The following is a 19,758-nucleotide window of genomic DNA, read 5'->3' as shown; positions in this document are numbered from 1 at the left end:
GTAACAATAAGTCTCAGATATACTGCATTACTGTTAGAAAGTTAACACTTTTAGTATTTATACAAAAGGAGAAAATAAAGCGTGCAAAAGCGCCATGGATGCCCCAGGATGCAGGGAGAAGAGTAAGAAGATGACGACACAGTGCAGAAGACTACGGGCAGACAGGAGCTACAAATCAAATTGGTCTCTGTATTGCCTCTGGGAGAAAACAGCACTTGGGATCAGTAGCTGATTTGACAAAAAATTGTCTTTATTAAGCCTTACTGTGAAAGCCTCACAAAAACTGTCAGGAGTACTACCATACTACCACAGAAGAAAAACARTATTTTATAAGATTTTGGAGATGGATAACAAATACAAAATTATTTAGTGACAACAAAGAGTTTGTATACAGAAATGAAGTTGCCTCCAATGCCTAACTTTGTATACAGTGATAAAAAAAAAAACCTAAACATCTACACCCTATTACACCTGAAAGATACAACCACAAAATTATTACAGAGTAAACAAAAATCAGAATGCCCTAAACTCTCTATCCTAACAAAAATAATGGGCACAGCTGTCATCCTGCAGAAATCGGAGATAAACAGGAACTCTTAACAGAAACTCTACTAGCCTCATTTATAGGAAAAGTCAACAAACAGAAAGAAGTTAAAGAAATGCTAGTGGGAAGGTTTGAATTGTGGGACTCAAAGGAAAGCCTGGGTATTGCAAAGATAAGATGTTGCACTACATAACACTATGTCCAGTCCTGATCAACATGAGTTATGAATGAACATTTATATTAGGGTTCCATACAGAAACTGAGTGCTTCACAAATAGAATTTTTCTACATTGATGCCTCATGTCAGTTTAGCTTCTGTCTTTTTTTCAGGTAACTACATYATTTTTAGTCAAACTTCACATAAGTGAAATATCACGTAAGAGGTTTTTTTCAGTCTATGGGTATCTGGTTTGCTGGCATGTACAATCATAGAATCATACAATCAGTAAGGCTGGACCTCTGCAGATCATCTAGTCCAACCTCCCTGCTCAGCAGGGTCAYCTACAGCATGGTAGACAGGGTTGCATCCAGGCAGACTTTGAATATCTCCAGAGAAGGAGACTCCACAACCTCTCTGGGCAACCTGTACCAGTGCTCTGTCACTCTCACAGTGAGGAAATTCCCCCTCATGTTCAGGTGGAGCTTCCTGTGGTTCAATTTCTGCCCACTGCCACTTGTCCTGTAACATGAGAGAACTGAAGAGTTTAGTGTCCCTGAAGACAGAAGAACCACCAATGGCTGTGTTACAAGATACAGATGAACTGAAGACTTACCACAGTCAGGTGATTTAAGTCTTCTAGTAGTAGGTTTTTAAAACCACTGGACTAGAAGAAACTACCCAAGTAACTGAGCCCAGTCATCTGCTATCATAGATAAACATGCCAGTAAGATCACTTTAATAAAATGATCAGGGGAAGACTGTTGATGTTTCAGTGTCATCTGCAAAGTCTAGCTTACCTTTGACATCTATCTCTATGCTTCTTGACCAATATGTAGCTCTTTGCCAGTGAAGGATCTCCATATATGCCTATAACTTCTTTTCACTCCTATATAATTATTTATCCCTATGAGGTTGTGTTTTTACCTGGTTTAATTACAAACAAGACTGTATGCACCACTGGCTTACAGCTATTCCAAGCCCTCTCTACAGTGAATTTTTGAACTCTGTAGTTTGTTTTCTCTTTTGAAGGGGAAGTATCTTGTTCTTTTAACATTTTTAACTGGAAGCATTTGAGGTAAGCTAAAGGAAAGCTAATAAAATATAAGTAGTAATGACAACAGTTTCAACTCATCACTTGCATCTTCACCGCACAGTGATAGCCCAGCTCTGTGTGGATTACAGCATAGATTTGCTTTGATTCAGGCTCAGATCTGTACTTATATGAAGGATGTACACCCTATCTAGCTCACAGACACAGCAACACTTTTGAACAATATCCCTCAAGAAGTACAAAAATCTACCCAGGAGAAAAATGTGAAGCACATCAACATTAAAAAAAAAAAAAAAAAAAAAAAGTCAGAACACTAACACTTAAAGGAAGTTACAGTAGAAAATTCAGTAAAAACTAATCTTCAGCTGCGGTTAAACAGCTATGTTTTCATAACAGAAAGGAAAAAACTTTAAAGGTATTAATATAGGCAGGGTTGCTTGCATCGCCTATAATTATGAGCGTATTAAGACGTGATAGCTCAAAGAGTTTCCACCTATTTCTTACAGCAGAGTAACTGTTCATGTACATGTTCTAGGTGCTTCTCTCCTGGCTCCTCGTTACTTCTCTTCAAATTATAAGGTTAACATAGTTAAGCCTTGAGACTAACAAAAGTTTCTGGCAAATCCTGTTGACAACTGAATCCATCACTAATCCACCTATTTGCTCATAGTTACTGCTTTTTCAGCAGAAAAAGCTGGAATTGTCCATATCTCGGTCAGATTCTTAGCTCAACAGACACCTGCATTAAAGTCTTTAAGTTAAAAAGCTCAGTTTAGTAGAGGAACAACTGAGTCACTGACACATATTTACTTCTGCCAAATCAGCTATAGGGGCCAATGAGTTTTATCAGACAATTGGAGAAGAAAGTTTAGGGGTTAAGGGGAAGGCTTTCAACTGGGAACCAAAGATACGGGGAGGGAGGCGAGAAAGACGCGCGCGCGCGCGCACACGCACACACACACACACACACACACAGGGTTCAAGAACTTCCAGGCTGTAAGTCTAAGAATCACTGAGCAAGGTGAACACGGGAGTAGGATTTCTTGGGCAACAAAGGATTAGAATCAGAAGCCTGAGTAGATATCAGGACCAAGCAGGCAGAGAAGTCAATAGAGAAATAGAGAGAGGCCATAGCAGAAAGGTCAGCTGCAGGGACAAAAAATAGTACACATCCACTAGAATTCAATCCTTTCCAGAGCCTGTAATAGAAACTAGAATCATCATATTAATTATACCACTCTTCTACCAATAATGAATATTCGCAAGAATCCACTGAAAAGTGCTCCTATTTCATTCCATTTAATGCTGGTTAGCAGAGAGTAGTAACTTATCGCTACTAATAGCATTCCATTAATCTAATTAGTAGTAGCTACATGTAGCTAAAGGTTACAATCTAATGACTCACATGAGCACATCCATACAATGAATTTGTTTAGGAAGTTTCCTAAAAAAAAAAAAAAAAAAAAAAAAAAAAAAGAAGAAGGAAGAGCAAATGTAAGTTAAAATGACATTAAAGTTGCAAAAAACAGTTGTTGTTCAGAGTTTGGAAACTTTGGAATGAAGACTTCTCATACAATATTAAATACAATAAGTACAAATAAGTTGATCTACCTGATCCTTCACCACTTTTTTCCACCACAGGACTTCTGTCTCATTCAACATTAAGAAAATAGTCCACTTAAGCAGTGATTACTCATTTTTTTTCCTTGTCATTTAATGTGCATCCCATGGTATGCACTATTTAAACCCTGCTCTGATAAGATTTGATTTCCTACTGGGCTTCTATATGGGACTCATAACTATAGTATGCTAGCATGCCATAAAAATTAACTTACTTTAATGTTTCCACAAAGTAGGTATTATTCTCATTTTAGAAATGACTAACCTGAGTAACAGACTGTACTTTAAAAAACATTCACCAATTTTGAATGCACAATTAGAGAAATTTAAAGCACAACTTTCAAAGCATCCGTATTACTACACTATGTCTGAGAACAGAGCCTCTGTTAAGCCAGGCAAAAGAGAAGTCAGGGTCTAAAGCCTGTCATCCAGGAAATCAGCATACTACTAATGAGCACTCGTGAAAAATTAGTTAAGCAGACTTATCTGGCATCAAAATAAACTGACAGAAAGAATAAATTCCAGTATTTCAAAGTGACATTCAACCACCCAAATCATAAGATATGATTTCTCTTCCCACAGTCCCATCAATTCATTTCACATTTTCCAGCTTTTGAAGCACATGACAACCATCTTCGATATGCAGCTCTAACTCCTAAATAAAGCAAGATGAAAGTCTTCTATAAATTATAAGATTAGCCTAACATACATTTTAGAGAGAGAGAGAGAGAGAGAGAGAGAGAGAGAGAGAGAGAGGAAGAAAAGGAATGAATTAAAACAGCTTCCTAATTTTTAAGAGAATTAGCAATTTGTGCAGTTTCAATACTTTTTCTAATGTAATACACAAGAGGATGGAGGAAATGATCCATTAAGAAATAAAAAGTTACAGAGTTTAAAACAGTAACTTCAGAGTAAGAAAGTCCTGATGGAGAGTTACTTACAAGTAACATTTGTAACTCAGAAGGCATTCCAAGACAAATCTCACAGCTGTTACTGCCCTCAATTACAAAAATGCTTTCCAAATTATGTACTGCTTAATTTCAACTGAGCGGAATCTCGTATTTGCTAGCTCTCTGAAAAACTCCATCACAAATATTAAGAATGCATCATTAGGTTTATATACTCTTTCTGAGCTTATATACACTCTTTCTTCTATTTCCAAAAACCAGGAAGAGACTATATCTTTTGCAGCACCACTTTGTTTCTATGCACAGGAAATCATATTGATCTACGTACAATGCTTCATACTGAACTGTCAAACAGCAAAACAAGTATTATATTTAACACTAAACCACCTRTCATCCGTGTACATTTTCCCCATGACATACAAACTCTTTCAAATTTTAAGTATCTGTAGAAAAAAAATCCATAAGGATAATAAAAATTAGGAAATTTCCACAAAGTAATCTGCCCACTTTTCATAACAAAATAGAATCAAGAAGAGTTATTAAGAACAGAATCATAACCTATGCATTATCAAAGTTTCCTGGAGATGATTGCCTTCACTGAAAACATATATCCATCTAGCAAAGCAGCACTAACTGAAGCGAATAGTGATATTCAAGGTGAACAAAAGTTTACATATAGAAAGTTTCCACATAGTCTTTTTGAAGTGTTCCTCATGACTAATATTCTTGCACTTAGAGAGGATTACAATTAAAGGTTTTTAGATTTTTAAACGAAGTCTTTTCTTCCTCTTTGAAAGACTTTCAGAAGACTGACTCATGATGTTGAACTACAACACAGATACACTGGTCTCAGAGAGAACCAGAGGCTGCTCTGAAAAAAAGTTGTAGACAATTAATGGGTATCTTCACACAAAAGCTGTAAAACTTCACTCAAACAGTTACTTTCTAAATGCCTTAGTTAAATGATGATAACCTGGTCTTCCTTAAAACAGTCCTGAACTGTAGTTTAGGTGACTACACTATGAGAGCAATTAAGACAGTAACATTTTTGACTACTGTTTCTTTTTTTCCCATTCAGAAATGTGTAAATGATGCATCTAATTTAGACAAGAAGAAATATTTACTAGGATTTCTAATTAAGCCWGATAAAAAATTACGCAGAGTTAGGATTGGCTAGAATCAATTCCAAAGGAACAGGGCCTAATCAGAATAGCCCAGATGGGGTCCTGATCCCTAGCCAGGTACCTCCATATAAATGGTGAGAGACATGAAATAATTTGTACAAACATGTCCATCTGTTTCCAGTGAGGTATGGCTTTTCCTTTCCTAAAAATTTACATTTCCAGCATATTCATAACAAAGTTGTCATCAGTTGAAATAAGAGTTGAAGATCACTCAATATAAAACAAGAATACCATAGAATGTTTTCCATTGTTGGAATAGGATGCAAAGGAGTAAATTCCATAGATAGGAACAAAATAATGAAGGATTTAATCTTCCAAATCTACTTCACAGACTACACATTTTCTCACATTTTGGAGAAGGTTAAAAAGMAGCATAGGCAGAGAAGTAGGGGCAGATAGCAATCATCTTTTAAAATAGCTGAAGCATTGTTTTTAAAAAATGAAATGTTAAAGTATTAGTCACATTTCATAGAATTGTTTCAAGTTAGACACATTACAGTAACTATTCATAATAAATACTTTTTTAAAAAATTGTAGAATCCAAAACATTCCAAAGAGCTTTTGAAATAAGCCACTAACTTACTAAAATAACAAGGTTTGTTTTCTTTCATACATTGTATTTTTATTAATATATTCTACATAAAGTATATATTCTGATAAATATCAAAGCTAACCAGAAAGAATCAAATTTTCTAAGCAGATACCTTCAACTAAAAAAACTCACCAACAGAAGAGTAACTAATATGTTATTATCTACATATATGCACAGTTTTCATTTCAAATATTCAGCCTCTGAGGAAGAGATTTTTTAAAAGCATATATTCTTTAGAAGCCTGCACACAATTCCTTCCAGGATCTGTCAATGCTGCTCCAATATAGTGCAGGTGATACTCCAAATCAGGGTAAATCAACACAAATACTTTCTCACCAAGAATGATCACACTGCCTAGCACCCCTTTTTTTTAAAAAAAAAAGAAAAAAAAAAGAAACAAAGAAAGAAAAGAAAGAAAAAAGAAAGACACAATGGTTTCCCCAGTGTTCTCTTACCAGCTAGCTCCAAAACTGATTGAAAGCCTTTAAGGTTCTCTCAGTCTTTCTAACTTATTTCAGGTTACAATAGTGAGCTTCTATGTTTAGAGTACAAGCATCACTACTTTAGAAACTTACTGAAAGAAGTACAATACACAAGCTTACCACTTGTCAGTACCAGACACCAGATCTACCTTTTTGTTCTAACAATGAAACTTACTGAAGAATTAAAAATAAATAAATAAATTTAACCCCACACACTGTATCAAGAAAGCAGGTATGCATTTGGGCTAAATAATACTAAAGGAGGACGGGAAAGGGACATTAGAACTTGTTATGCTTCCCCATCAGTTTCATTCCATTTGTATCATACTTTCCCCCATTTCCTACTTGGCACACTTTAATCATTCATCTTCACATTTTCTTATACCCTGCTCCCCTCAAAATTCTCCTTGTGCTGCAAGTGGCCTACATCATCTCTTCCAAACTTAAAGAAAACATTTACTCCAAAAATCTAAAAATGACAATCTCTTACTAAATTACTTCTACACATTACCATACAACCTTTTACTCTTCTGTATAAACCCAAATCATGTGAATGAAGAATGAACCAGAGAGAATAAAGAAAAAAACATAATCCAAGATCCTGATAAAGCAATGTCTCCCAACAGAAAAAGCATCTCTCTTGGTCTGTGGAAGGTAGCACAGCCTCTTGTTCTACAACCAAAAACAGATAATGCCTGAGATCRTATTTTATTACTATACTCTTTCCAAATGCTACTAACTACTGGCATTTCTTATATTTTTAATTACAGTTTAATTGTCATTACTTAATAGTAAACCTAAGTAAGCTTGCTAGACACACTCTAAAAGCAATACTTATACGGCAAACTAGATAAAAAGATTTTAGTATATCTTACATATATACAATTTTCCATTTGAGTTTGATTTACTTAAATTGTAGTTCAGTTTTTGCCAAAAGAGTTACCCAGTCTGTCCAATAAGTAGTAAAGAGAATGCAAGAGACACATAGACAGTTATAGTTGTATAATAAGAACTAAAAGAAAGCCAAAATCCCCTAAAATACCCCTACAAAGTACAGCCTTACTTCAAGCACAAGAAATCATGCAAGTACTAAACTACTTTCTGTACAAGTGCACACTTCCACATGTAGGTGATGAGCATGATACATACACCTCAATTAAACTATCTTTATCTGATTGTCTATCACTCTCATTTTCTTTTAGAGTTGTCTGAGCCTAAGGAAAATTCAGCTGTTTCATATCTTTTTGAGATATTTGTACAAGCATATAAAATATTTAGAACATATCTGTATTACATACAGGATGTGCCGAGTAGAATTTCTATCGGCTAAAAGCAAAATAATTCCACTGCTTTGGAAGGAAAAAACCTGAGGGAATGCACATCACCCTATCTTCCTCCTAAAACATGGGATTTGATACCCATTTTTAACTATACAGTCACTTAATTTTAAACATTCCACCTATGCCATCACCAGCAAAGAGAAGTCAATTACAGCCAAAGCACTTACCCGTCAAACACAAAACAAAGACCAACATGAAAACAGTTCAGCAATTGCGTTAGATCAGAAAACAGAATGCCTAACAAAATAATAACAGTTCTCTGTAAGTAACCATTCAGGAATCAAACATGCAAGTCTGAATAAGGCTTGCACAACAAAACCCAGCTCTGTAGGAGCTGGTCTGCTGCAATTTAATTTTCAAGAATTGTTCACCATCATTAATTGTTGATTTGTTTTGAAGAACAGATAGTGATTTATTCTCAACGAGATGAAGTTACAGACCTAGATTCCTGACCAGAGGCTCTCAACGTAAACAATACATAACCTATAAATTAACCACTCTCCATCTGGCAATTCAGATGTAAAATTCATAGTTTTTCGTCTAACAAGCAGCCTCTACTCCCTCCCCCCCGCCCCTTCACGAATGCTTTCTAACGGAGCCTGATAAAAAGAAAGAAAAAAAAGAAAGAAAGAAATATCTAGCCTGAAAGAAACGACCTCGCAGCAAGTAGGGACCCACCGAACCGAGGTCCTCCCGGTCCCCACCTCCTCCCGGCCAAGGATCACTGCTAAGTGCAGAGCCGCGAGAGAACGAAAACCGGCGGCGGGGGTGGGGTGTGGGGGGGAAGTCCTCGGCCAAGCCCGGGCAGCGGCGCGAGGCGGCGGCGGGAGCCCTGGGTGCAGCCCGAGCGGGGCTAGGCCGGCTGCACGGGGCAGGGAGGGGACACCCGCGGGAGCCGCGGTCACCAGCGCTGGAGAGCAGCCTCCCTCCCTCCCTCCCCCCCACGCCAGGAGCCACCCGCGCTGAGCGCGCGACGCCGCCCGCCGGGCGGCCGCGAACGCCCGGCCGCCGGGGAGGGGGGAAGGGGTGACCCCCAGGCCCCGGCGCCGAGCGAGGGGCACCGCACACCCCAGCCAAGGTCACCCCCTCGCGGGGCCCCGCCGCGCCCGCGGAAGGGGGCGGCAAATTTAATTTGCGACGCGGGCCCCGGGAAAGGGGGAGGGGAGCAGCCCCGCGAAGGGGATGGGGGGATGGGAGGGGGCTCAGCTCCCGGGCCACGGGGAGAGCTCCTTCCTCTCCCCCACCCCCGCTTCTCCTCTTCCTCACGCGCTGGCCGCGGAGCTCGGTCCGAGCTGGCGCCCGCCGCCAGCGGAGAGAAAGGAAAACGGAGTGGTGGACGGGGCGGTGGTAACCGCGGCCGAGGTGCCGGGCTCCTTACCCCGCCGCAGCCGCCTCTCCTCGCTGGTCCCAGGCGGGTCCGCTCCGCGCCGCCGCTGCTCTGGGCTCGCAGAGGAGCTGCCGCCGTCGCCGCAGCCAATCGCCTCTAACCCCCTCCCCTTCCGCAGCTCGCCCCGGTCCCCCTGTCGGCTTCAAAATGGCGCCAACTTGTCTCCGGCTGCTCCAATGGAACCGCCGAGGGAAGCGAGCGAGGCCAGTGCGGGGCAGCAGCGCCCCCTGCCGGCCCGCGCGGCGCCGCGGAGGCGCGGGCGCGCGCCGGGGCGGCCGCTCACACGGCCCGCGCCGAAACTCCCGGCCACGGCGGCCGCTGCCGCCACGCGCCCGGCGCCGCGCAGGGCCCGCTACCCGCGCCGCTGCGGGCTAGGAGCGCAAGCACCGCTCCCGGGCGAGGGGAGGGAGCAAGCCGCTCCTCTCCCCCCCCCCGCCGCGCCATGCACACTCGTGCCCTCGGGCCCAGCACAGCCCTCGCTCTCCTGGAGGGGAAGCGGCGACGAACCTTACCTCCCCGGAAGACGTTCAGGAGTTACACACCACTCTCTGGACCACGGCTTCAAGTGAGAAAAGACTTAGAAGGTGGGGGGGGAGGGAAAAAAAAGAAAGAAAGAAAAAGAAAAAAAAACGAGGTTTCCTGGCGAGCTGACGACCTTACTTCAGCAATCCTAGCAGTATAAAGTGCCAACAGTTTCACAAATCAAAGACTGTGCACAAGAGATAGAGCAAATGGCCCAAATCCAGCGAGGAGGACGGTGCAGTCAGTTGACAGATGAACTGTAGTAGATTATTTGCTGTTCTGCTATGCAAATTAATAAAATAAATATTTATCCAAGACAGCATGAATTATAAAAGGTTATTATGAAACAATGAGGAATAAAGATGTGGAGAAAGCAGAAGAAAGTAGTAGCAATTGTTCATCAGACCCTTTGGTTTTACTTCAATGAGTGCAAGAATTTCAGGGGGTACTCTTACAGGAAAATAGGAACAGAAAAGTGATGTAATTGCATCTCATTATTATAGATAAAATGCTACATTTATGAATGAGATGCCTGAAGAAAATAGATGTATTTAAAGTGTTATAATTTAAAAAATGTGAAAGTCCTGCTCAGCAGATCTGCTTAGACATAATCAGGGCTTTGTCTATGGTGGGATACAATCATTTTTTAAAGCATTATAACAAATATTTTAAATCTGTAAATAAAGTCCTCAAGTTTTCACTAACACATTGAAAACAATTTGCTTAACTTTCTTTCAAGTTCTAAACCCAGTTAAACACCCTCATCTTCTAACTAAATCTACATCCATCCTATCAGGATAAAATGCAAAAACTATTACACAGAAATGAGTTTTCAGGCCCAGAACTACAYTTGTTTACATTTCTGAGAGTGAATTGTTTGCATAAAAGAGAAAAATATTTTGTCTAGCAATTTTATRTTACTGATTATTACTGTGAAGGATCCTGCACTTGCAGTCAAGGATATATTTTTTTCATGGAAGTTGAACAATTTCCCCATAGTCCTCCCATTGCACTGCCTTACTGAGATTTGAACCCTTAAGTTAAAGAATATATCTTTTTTTATGAAGCACTTGCRCATGTCTACAGTGATATGTACAAAACAGAAGAAACGCTGAATATTCATACAGCTATTGAAGTTGCAAAACCATGTGTATAATTGTGAAAGTAACTATTGTGTTGCCATACTCCAGTTGCAAATATGTTTATCTTTTGCTCCTTTTTAGTGATGGAACAGGTTACAGTAGCACTTAACACTTTCATCTTATACCAGGACGCTTAGAAATGTTTTGAAAGTGAAATAAGTTAAGTGCCTCTGTAACAGGGCAACCGCAGGCCAGCTCCCCAGTTACTGCCTAGCCTTCATTTCATGCCTGGACTTAGACTCTTTAAGCTTTCAGAGGTCAGCTTTTTAGAGGTACTCCTTTCTTTCTCGATCCCCTCTTAATTTTGAGATAGTCGAAATACTCCCCCCCCCCCCGATGCTTACTACAGAAATTAATGGCGTTTGGCCCTCTGCAGCTCAGCGGTAATAGCGTTCCTAACCCTCACGAGGGAGCCCTTCCGACAGCGCTCCTCCTTGTGAGAAGAAATCCGTTGTCAGACGTCGAACTGCCCTCCCCAAGCGTCCCCAGCGATGCCGCCGCGGTTCGCGCCGCGCCGCCGCCGCCGTGTGTGGAGCGGCGCGCGCCCCGCGGGGCGCCCGGGCTGCACCCGCGGGGCGGCCGCCCGAGCGGCGGTTGATGACGGCCGTTGGAGCGGCGAGGGGAAGCCCAACGGCCGACGCTGCCGGCGCGGGGCTGCAGGAGGCAGCGTGGAGCCGCCGCTGCCCCGAGCGCCAGCCCCATCGGTAACGGCGAGTCAAAATACCACCTTGTCAACAGTCATTTGGTGGCTTAGATGAGTTCCACGGGAGTTTCTTCAGAAAATAACCTTGGCAAGTTTTAATATTGCTCTGTGGAGGCCTGTATTCTACGTTAGGGAGGGAATAGCAAGTACCCAGTATCTTTCTGATTCAGTCCTACAAAGAACTATGCTGTGCGATTGGTACAAGCAAGTTCCTGAAGGTGGACTCAGCGTCTCGCCCAAGAAATGTCACAACTCACAGGGCACTGAATGACTGTAAGCAGACTTTTTTACTAGTTTTGCCCCCCTCTAGAAATACAGGCAAAAGTAAGGACAAATGGTACAAAAATGTGTATAATCTTAAGAAAAAATCACAATATATAAAATAGATTAATGCTTTGCTTACAGTATGATGTACAGAGAAAGTTAGATTATGAAGACCAAAGATTTTACACAGAATTTCTTGAGGATACAGTTCACATCTCTATGTTCAAGGGACAATGAACATCCCAAAGAATATCCTAGAAAACAGTACTCTCCTCACAAAAGTGCCTGTATCTCTGCTTTTTATCTGTAAAAAACATTGTATGAAAATAGCAGAGTACAAAGGAAGGGCAGCTCTGTACCTTAGCCAGAGAATACACAGAACCTCCTTGACAAAGAAAATGCCCTTCTGAGACAGACCAGTAGTCCATCTAGCCCCATTTTCAGTAGCTAACAGCAGCACCATGGTCACAAATTTAGTTTTCCCAGAGGGAGATTCATAGCTTGTACTTTCAGTGTGCTGGTCCCTGCAATTTCCCCAAATGTAGGAAACCTGAATGCATAATCTGTGGTTATGGGAGACTGCATTTATGGTTTCCTCCATATAAAATTTCTATATAAGCCAAGAACAATAGCAAAATGAGATATTATTTAAGGACACCTGTTTACTTTCTGTTGTCCATTGTGCAGTCCTAGCATCTGCAATTGTGGTAATAGGCATGTTACACCTCTGGTTAGTGTAAGATGGTACACTCCTGCCTATTCCATTTAGAAACCTTTTATGGATCTGTTGTCCATTAATTTGTCTAATCTCTTTTTGAACCTGCTGATACTGTATATTTTCATAGCCTACTTTGGCAGCAGATTCCAGAACAGCAAATGCCCCCTAGTTCTGGTATTCTTCATGCAACAGTTCTGCATTCACTTTATCCTGTGCCTCCCCAGTCTGTAAAATTTGACAAGGCCTCTCAGCTTTGTCCTCTCACTGTCAGAGTCCTAACCCCCTTGGGGTCTCCTTATAAAACATCTAATCTATCCGCTTGATCACTTTAGTTATCCTTCTGAATACCTTCTGTTGTGCCCTTCCAGACCAGAACTGCACACCGTACTCACTTAAGATTAAGCTACATCAAGGTTTCCCACAGTAGCATGCTGCCCCTTGACTTGGTCTCAGTACTCTTTCTGATGATGCCTAACATTTTGTTTTCTTTTTTGGTTGTTGCTGCACTTTGAGCCAAAGATTTCAGAGGGCTGTCAACAATACCTCCATGATTTTTCCTGAGTCTAAATTTCCAGGATTGGCAGATAGTACTGTGCTTTACCTTTCATTAATCTACCTCAAAGCCTACCTGCCATCTTTTTACCCATTCAGTTTTGTGAGTTCCTGGAGTTTTTGCCATCAGCATAGCATTTGATTACCCAGAAGAATTTAACATCATTCAAGTATCATTCAATGTGCACTTCTTTTTCCAGGTCATTGATGAAGATACTAAATAAAACAACCTCTTAAAACAACATCAGAAAAGCCAAACATCTCTAGGGGACAGCACTGTTGACTTTTCTCCAACTATCAAGGTAACATCAGCACCAAAAGGTGGACTAAACATTTTCACTGAATCTCCTCCTAGTATTAGGGTAACCCTGAGTCATTTACATGTGTGAATATCTATATATCTTTTGCCTTTTAGTCCCTCCAGGTGTACAAGAACTTTCATTCGTCTCCTGAACTTATCACTTCAAGTCTCCTTCTGAATACCAAGTGTGGTAACTTTACCACTCCTTTTTTTCTCACACCTACCTTTAGGTCCTTTAAGCTACTTTGTCACAGAACAAGATCCCAACTCCACTGCAGCAAACCCCAGAGTCTCCTTATTGAAATCACTACCAGAAAGAGTATTTTAYAGGGAAAAAACAGCATCTGAGGGACAGGCTGTCTTTATTCCACTATACATTGTTGCTTTTAATATAAGTCTTAGCTGTCTCCAGCATTTGATACATAACACAAGGAAAAAATTATTAACTATTTTTTCCACTATCTTCACAGAATTTACTTTTTTTTTTCTCATAGCCTTTGAAATCTGTCTCAAATGTGCTATTTTTAGCTATGAACTTGAACCATGGTAGTAGATGAAGAAGTACCTAACCTTTAGGATATTTCTGAACAGATGCAATTATTCACACTTTACCAGACACACTTTTATTTAAATAAGCACTGTAAGATATACCTCACCAGACTGAACAGATAGGAAACTTGGGAAAAAAAGTYGACAGGTGAGAAACAACCTAGACTTTGAAACCATGGAAGTATCCTACTGTGGCATGAAAGAATGCTGGGAAGGAAACTGGGTCCTAGAATAACATTGTAGATCTCAGCAATCCCACCTGATTCACTGCAGCTAAATATTAAAATTGCCTAACAGCACGCTTCCCAAGCAGAGCTAGGGAATGAATTGACTGGAGAGAGTAAAATCTCTTTCCTTTCAGGGGAAGTAAATACTTTTGCTTAGCCAGATCATAAAATTCTTGTCTGGCTAATAAGCTCAGTCAGCTCACAGGAGGGTAAACTTACACAGGGAAGAACAGAGGAACTACGCAAGACCTCCTGCATTTGATAGCAATAAGTTTTAAGTTGTTATGTCAGTCTGGCTGACCATAAACTAATATTACATGGCTTCAGAACAACTGTTGAGCAAATCCTTCCACACAGTCATCACTGAGTCAGAGAAAAGGCCAGCAAAAATAACAAAAAATTCAAATAGTACAGAAGCCATTTTATATGTCTATGATTTGAAGCCAAATTACAAGTCACATTTCTACATTACAAAAGTTACCCAAAAGAAATCAAAATCACTTAAATGAATCCTAAAGTACCTTTTATTTTTCTTTATCAATAGTTTAGCCATAATAAAAGCAGAACACAAATTTAAAAATAAACTTATCAAAAATGTAAGAAATCAATGGTCTTTGTATCCATTTTTCACCTTGCTTATCCAACTTCCCTTTCTGAATGTAGTGGTTTTGTGAAAATGATACATTTGTTACCAGCAAAGATATAGTCACCTTTCCCTCTTGTTTGGTTCTCTTTTAATTGTGATGCTTACTTAAACCGTTTAATCAAAAACTATAACCATTTAATCAAAAACTATTTCACTAGAAAATGAATTCAGATGTCATTTATTTACTAAGCTCTTCACAAAGAAAGGTTTTCATCAATTAGAAGAGGGAGATAATGCCTATATACATCTTATAATTKCAGGTGTAGTGATTTGTTTCAGAGATAGAAAAAAGTAGCTCATTTGTCAGTGTTGGATCTTGAACTAGATGACTGAAATGGTTTTAGGCATCACATTTTACTTTTAGTTTTAGTATCTTTTATGTCTTTTAAGTAATTTACAAGGAAGCCRCATGCAAACCGGAATTTAAAGTGAATGGAATTGCTAGATTTTCACTGAGTCTGTAAGTTCTGTTTGCAACACTGTCTTCCTGTAAACAGGAGTCAGAGTTGAATAACACTATGATGCTCAGAAGCTAATAAATTTAATATATGTACAATATTAATTCTGAAGTTTGGTTAGCAGCACTTTAATATTAGTGCTAAYTGGTCTGACTCTGCTGAAAACATCTATCTGTGTCTGTCTTGTTTTTTAATAAAAGGAAAAGAATCAGTAATTAGTATGTGATACCTCATGAAAAAAACAGAGGATTTACTAAAGAAGATKATATTAGGTTAGTTTTCAGGATGAAGACAAGGAGGAAGCTTCTCTCTACCTACTACTCTATTCTACCTACTCTCTTAACATGAGTTAACATCTAYAACAGCGTAATAGTAGTTGTAAGACTCAATGACCTAATAAAWAAGTCTTTTCTATTAAAACAAAAACTCGTACTCCTTCCCAAAACCTGCCTTCTCAAATCAGGAGTTGTAAATCTTCTCTCTGATCTTCTTCAGATGGGACCCCAAAGAGGATCAGAGCCTTTGGAGGTAAGTATGGGAAGAGAATAAATATATATATATATATATATATATGTTTCATGTTACTGTATGACTAGAGAACTGAAAAATATCATTCGGGTTGTTAATGTTCTGAAACAGGATCTTTCTCTTCAGTGCAGTAGGAAATCAATTGTACTTCAGTTTGGTACTAGCCAGTGCACCTTTTATGCTGTAGCTAGGCAAATCTAATCATCTTGCTGTCTGACAGAAATAGTAAGTTAGAGAACACTAATCCACAAACCTTTATTTTAAGGCATCTAATAACATGGGGGGTTGTTTGGGGGATATTTTTGTTTTTGTTTTTTTTCATTTGAGTCTGGCTTCACAACTGTTATGTTACCAAATGTCATGGAATCTTCTTGCTACCATCTATTCAGGTAACTATCAGGGTAGCCCACTGACCACTCTAGCTATTTGCACGGTGCATGCCTACAACTTAACACTAACATAACTCATGGCACACAGTATCTAAAAAGCTAGCACAGTCAGGAAAAGATTATTCTTCCCTTAGTGCCTTACTGACAGGTGTGACAGTAGAGAATTAGTACTTTGGGAATCTGTGCAAGCAGCCTTTCTTTCCCTCGTGATTAGCTCACTTCATCAGTGAATTAAATTAGTTTCTCCTTTGAGTTACCTTTAATTGATTTAAATGTTTTCCATCCTTAATTGAGATGTAGGATGGAATGTGGGAGAGGAGAGTACGTAACTTTAATATTCTTCAGCAACGCTGTTAGGTATGACAAAATTGGCAAAATATTTAACAGGTAGGTGTTTTTATCATCAGTTGCATCTGCAAGGTGAGAATCTCAATTGTTAAACTTCAAGTACTCATATAAAAGTAATTTCAGGTAACAAAAATAAGCAARTGTTCTACAAAACAGTAAGGATGTCATCATTGTTGTAATTATCCATGTTGCACTAAGTCTCTTTATTATTTCATCATCCCTTTTCCTCCTATTTAAAGAGTGATTAGTATATTAGGAATTAAATACTTAAATGTATTCTACTGTATAAAATGCTGGGTATTTCAATTTGCTCTGATACTCTTCTATTCACACTTTTTCCTTTTATGATTCCATTGTCTGCTCTCTATTGAGACCTACTCTTAATGCCTTATTCAATTTAAGTCTACTGAAGCCAGTACACTCACTCTTTTCAAATTTTATTTAAATGTGACCTGCTATTTACAGATATGCTTGCAAACTAAGCAGTGTCTGGACTTTCACCAAAACTGCTACTGGATTTTTATAATTGAAATTTTGATCTGGCATTTATATATCAGTATAGTTTTTTATATATATATAGGTTTCCAAAATTTTTTGTCAAGGAATACTCCTCGATGGCTGACTAAACCAGTTCTCTTAAACTATTATCTTGGCAGAAATTCTAGTGAACATTAATTTTTGATTTAAAATTAAAAAATCATACAACAGTACTTTCTAAATCCTCTTGAAGTACTTTTTTCCAATAAGATGTAGAAAAGTACAGAGGGGCAAGACAAATTAACACTCAAGGTGATTATCCTTTAGAAACAGATACGAATAAGTAAGTATGAGAGTAGTCCTACTGAACTCAAGTGTATGTCTTATTGAAAAGAACATAAAGAACCTTAAAAGAGTTATAAGGAGAAAAAGAAGTACTCTATGACATCAAGTCTAACTACAAGATCATGGCACAAGATCTAAATGACTAAACTATCATTTCATGGTAACCTTTAACTGTAAAAAGTAATCTTAAGTGGTGCCTGCTGCGTATTTACCTTGATTTTTTTCCTTATTATTATAGATGGAGTCTGATGGGTCTGCCTATTTTATTATTTCCTAATCTTTTCTATTGCAGGTTTTAGACATTTATTGCTTTGCCGATATTTTTTTTTATGTTAATATTTTTCATGCCAGCTACATCCTTCATGCTGAGTTATTTCTGGAAGTTTTATCTAAAACATTTCTAGAAACAAATTGAAAAAAAAATCATTTTTATATAAAAAAAGCAAATTTTACTCAAAATACACAATACTCCCTCTCTTATGAAATAGCAATTTTGGCAAGTCTGAAGATTTTTCCTCTTCTTGCTGCCATTGTACTTTATACAAGCTTGATTATACTATATGTTCTCTGCAGAGAATTAAAGGCGTCCATTGCAATATTTCTCCCTAGATTTACTTGCATTCAGAAAATTTGGTCCTACACTTCACCTGCGTAGGCAGATTCCATTTGAGACTTGAGAAGCCARGATTTTTTCTGCAGTTTCTCCTCAACAACTGAATGCTGCTGTGACACTGTGTTCAAGACTTACAAGAGAGGATAAAGTAAATGCATTAATCTTTTATAGAAAATGGAAAAGTGATAGGCAGCAGAAGGAATAAAATATCCCGAATCAAATGGAAAGGGAGGGAAGAGGGGAAAAAAAGCATATGGAAAGTATTTGGAAATGATAATATGACTATAGGGCGTAAAGGAGAAATGGGAACAAGGAAGAAAACAATATACTGAAAAGGAGCAGCCCAAAACAGACCTGCATTAGCAGAGGAAACACCAGAGCACAAAAACAACTGCAAGATGGTGTGTGTAAAGCAACATGTGCTGTAGCATCCTATTGGTTAGTAACCATTAGAGTGGGGTGATAGAGTTAAATTGATCCAACTGTTGAATGCTGCTGAAAGGAAGGGTATCATTCCTTGTACCCTCCCCAGTTACACATCCCTACTCCTTCCCTTGCATTGACCTGGCCTTGGCCCACCACTGCAGAAGCCTAGGCTCACTCAGAGCTCAAACGGGAACAAAAACAGAGGAGGAGGCAGGGCAGCARTTGGGATTGTGTGTGTGTCAAAAGGGAGGAGCAGGAGCACCTTCTGACAGTTCAGCTGCTAGTGTGGTTTAGTTGTAAAGTGAACTTGCACCTTGAGGCATGCTGTTCTACAGAATCTAAAACTGGGCCTATGCAGAGAAGAACAGTCTGTTAGTGCAACTACTTATTTTAGTGCAAGTACCAGAGGTCTATGCCACGGATCTAAAGCTTCAACTGTACTGATAAACCATATAGAAATCAGGATGATGGTCCAAAATGGAGAGCTGTATTCTTTCCTTTTTAAATGAGGCAATTAAATACAAAAATTACTGTGACAAAATGCTACATTTGCAAAATCAAACATTCCAGTTATGCAACATCAGAACTACTTTTTTTTTACAGATCTTTATTCACTTCCTTTATGCATACAAATTATGATGCTATCTATAATGTTCCAATCAACTCAGCCTCCAAGTCCCAGAACTGAATCAAAATCTCATTATATAAACCCAACATTTTTCCTTTCACTCTTTTCTTAGATCAAATAAAGCCAACATTTCATCCATCAGTACTAAGGGGATAGCATAAATGCTGAGGGACACAGGAATAGACAGTTAATTTTCTGTAATTTGTTACCAAGGCAAAAATACTACTACACTCCTTATGTTTTTATTTCTACAAAGGTTTCTACCCAAACCACAGATGAGTTTCATATGCTACAGGAAGCCTGATTTCGGTAATACATAGTAAAGATTATAAATAGTAAATGATACGGTCCTAAACAAATTTATAAATATTTTTTTAAAATGAAATTAYAAAAAATCTTCAGACTTTTCTGCATACAAGGAAAATCCACAAACTGTTAATGCTTCTTTGTAAATATTTTCACCATTACTGTGCTTAGTTCCTTGAATACTCCTTTTACCTACCTATCAGCTTCTCCTGATGACATTTCTAATGGAACTTCTTTTGTAATTTATTGCAGCCTTAAGATTCCAAGGGAATTGTTTGTACCTTTGTCTGAAAAAGGCACAACATCTTCCCATATGGGATCTGTACCAGCTGTAGTAATATCATCAGG

General features: G+C 39.0%; 1 protein-coding gene across 5 annotated transcripts in view; it reads right to left on the bottom strand.

The window, feature by feature from the left end:
• Positions 1–9,799, bottom strand: part of PDS5B (PDS5 cohesin associated factor B) — a 109,568-nt gene extending 99,769 nt beyond the window's left edge. For 3 of the 5 annotated variants that reach the window (XM_085320712.1, XM_085320718.1, XM_085320717.1), the window contains exon 1: positions 9,260–9,363. The gene's annotated coding sequence lies outside the window, so the exon portion shown is untranslated. Of the gene's footprint in view, positions 1–8,559; positions 8,583–9,259; positions 9,364–9,780 lie in introns of those variants that run through there. The other 2 variants (XM_085320716.1, XM_085320715.1) reach the window with 2 other exon arrangements.
• Between the last annotated feature and the right edge of the window lie 9,959 nt (positions 9,800–19,758).

Source organism: Rhea americana, unplaced genomic scaffold (assembly GCF_003343005.1).
Source record: "Rhea americana isolate MKP2758 unplaced genomic scaffold, rheAme1 scaffold_65, whole genome shotgun sequence".
In the NCBI taxonomy this organism is placed as follows: Eukaryota; Metazoa; Chordata; class Aves; order Rheiformes; family Rheidae; genus Rhea; species Rhea americana.
This window is presented reverse-complemented; position numbering and strand designations above follow the sequence as displayed.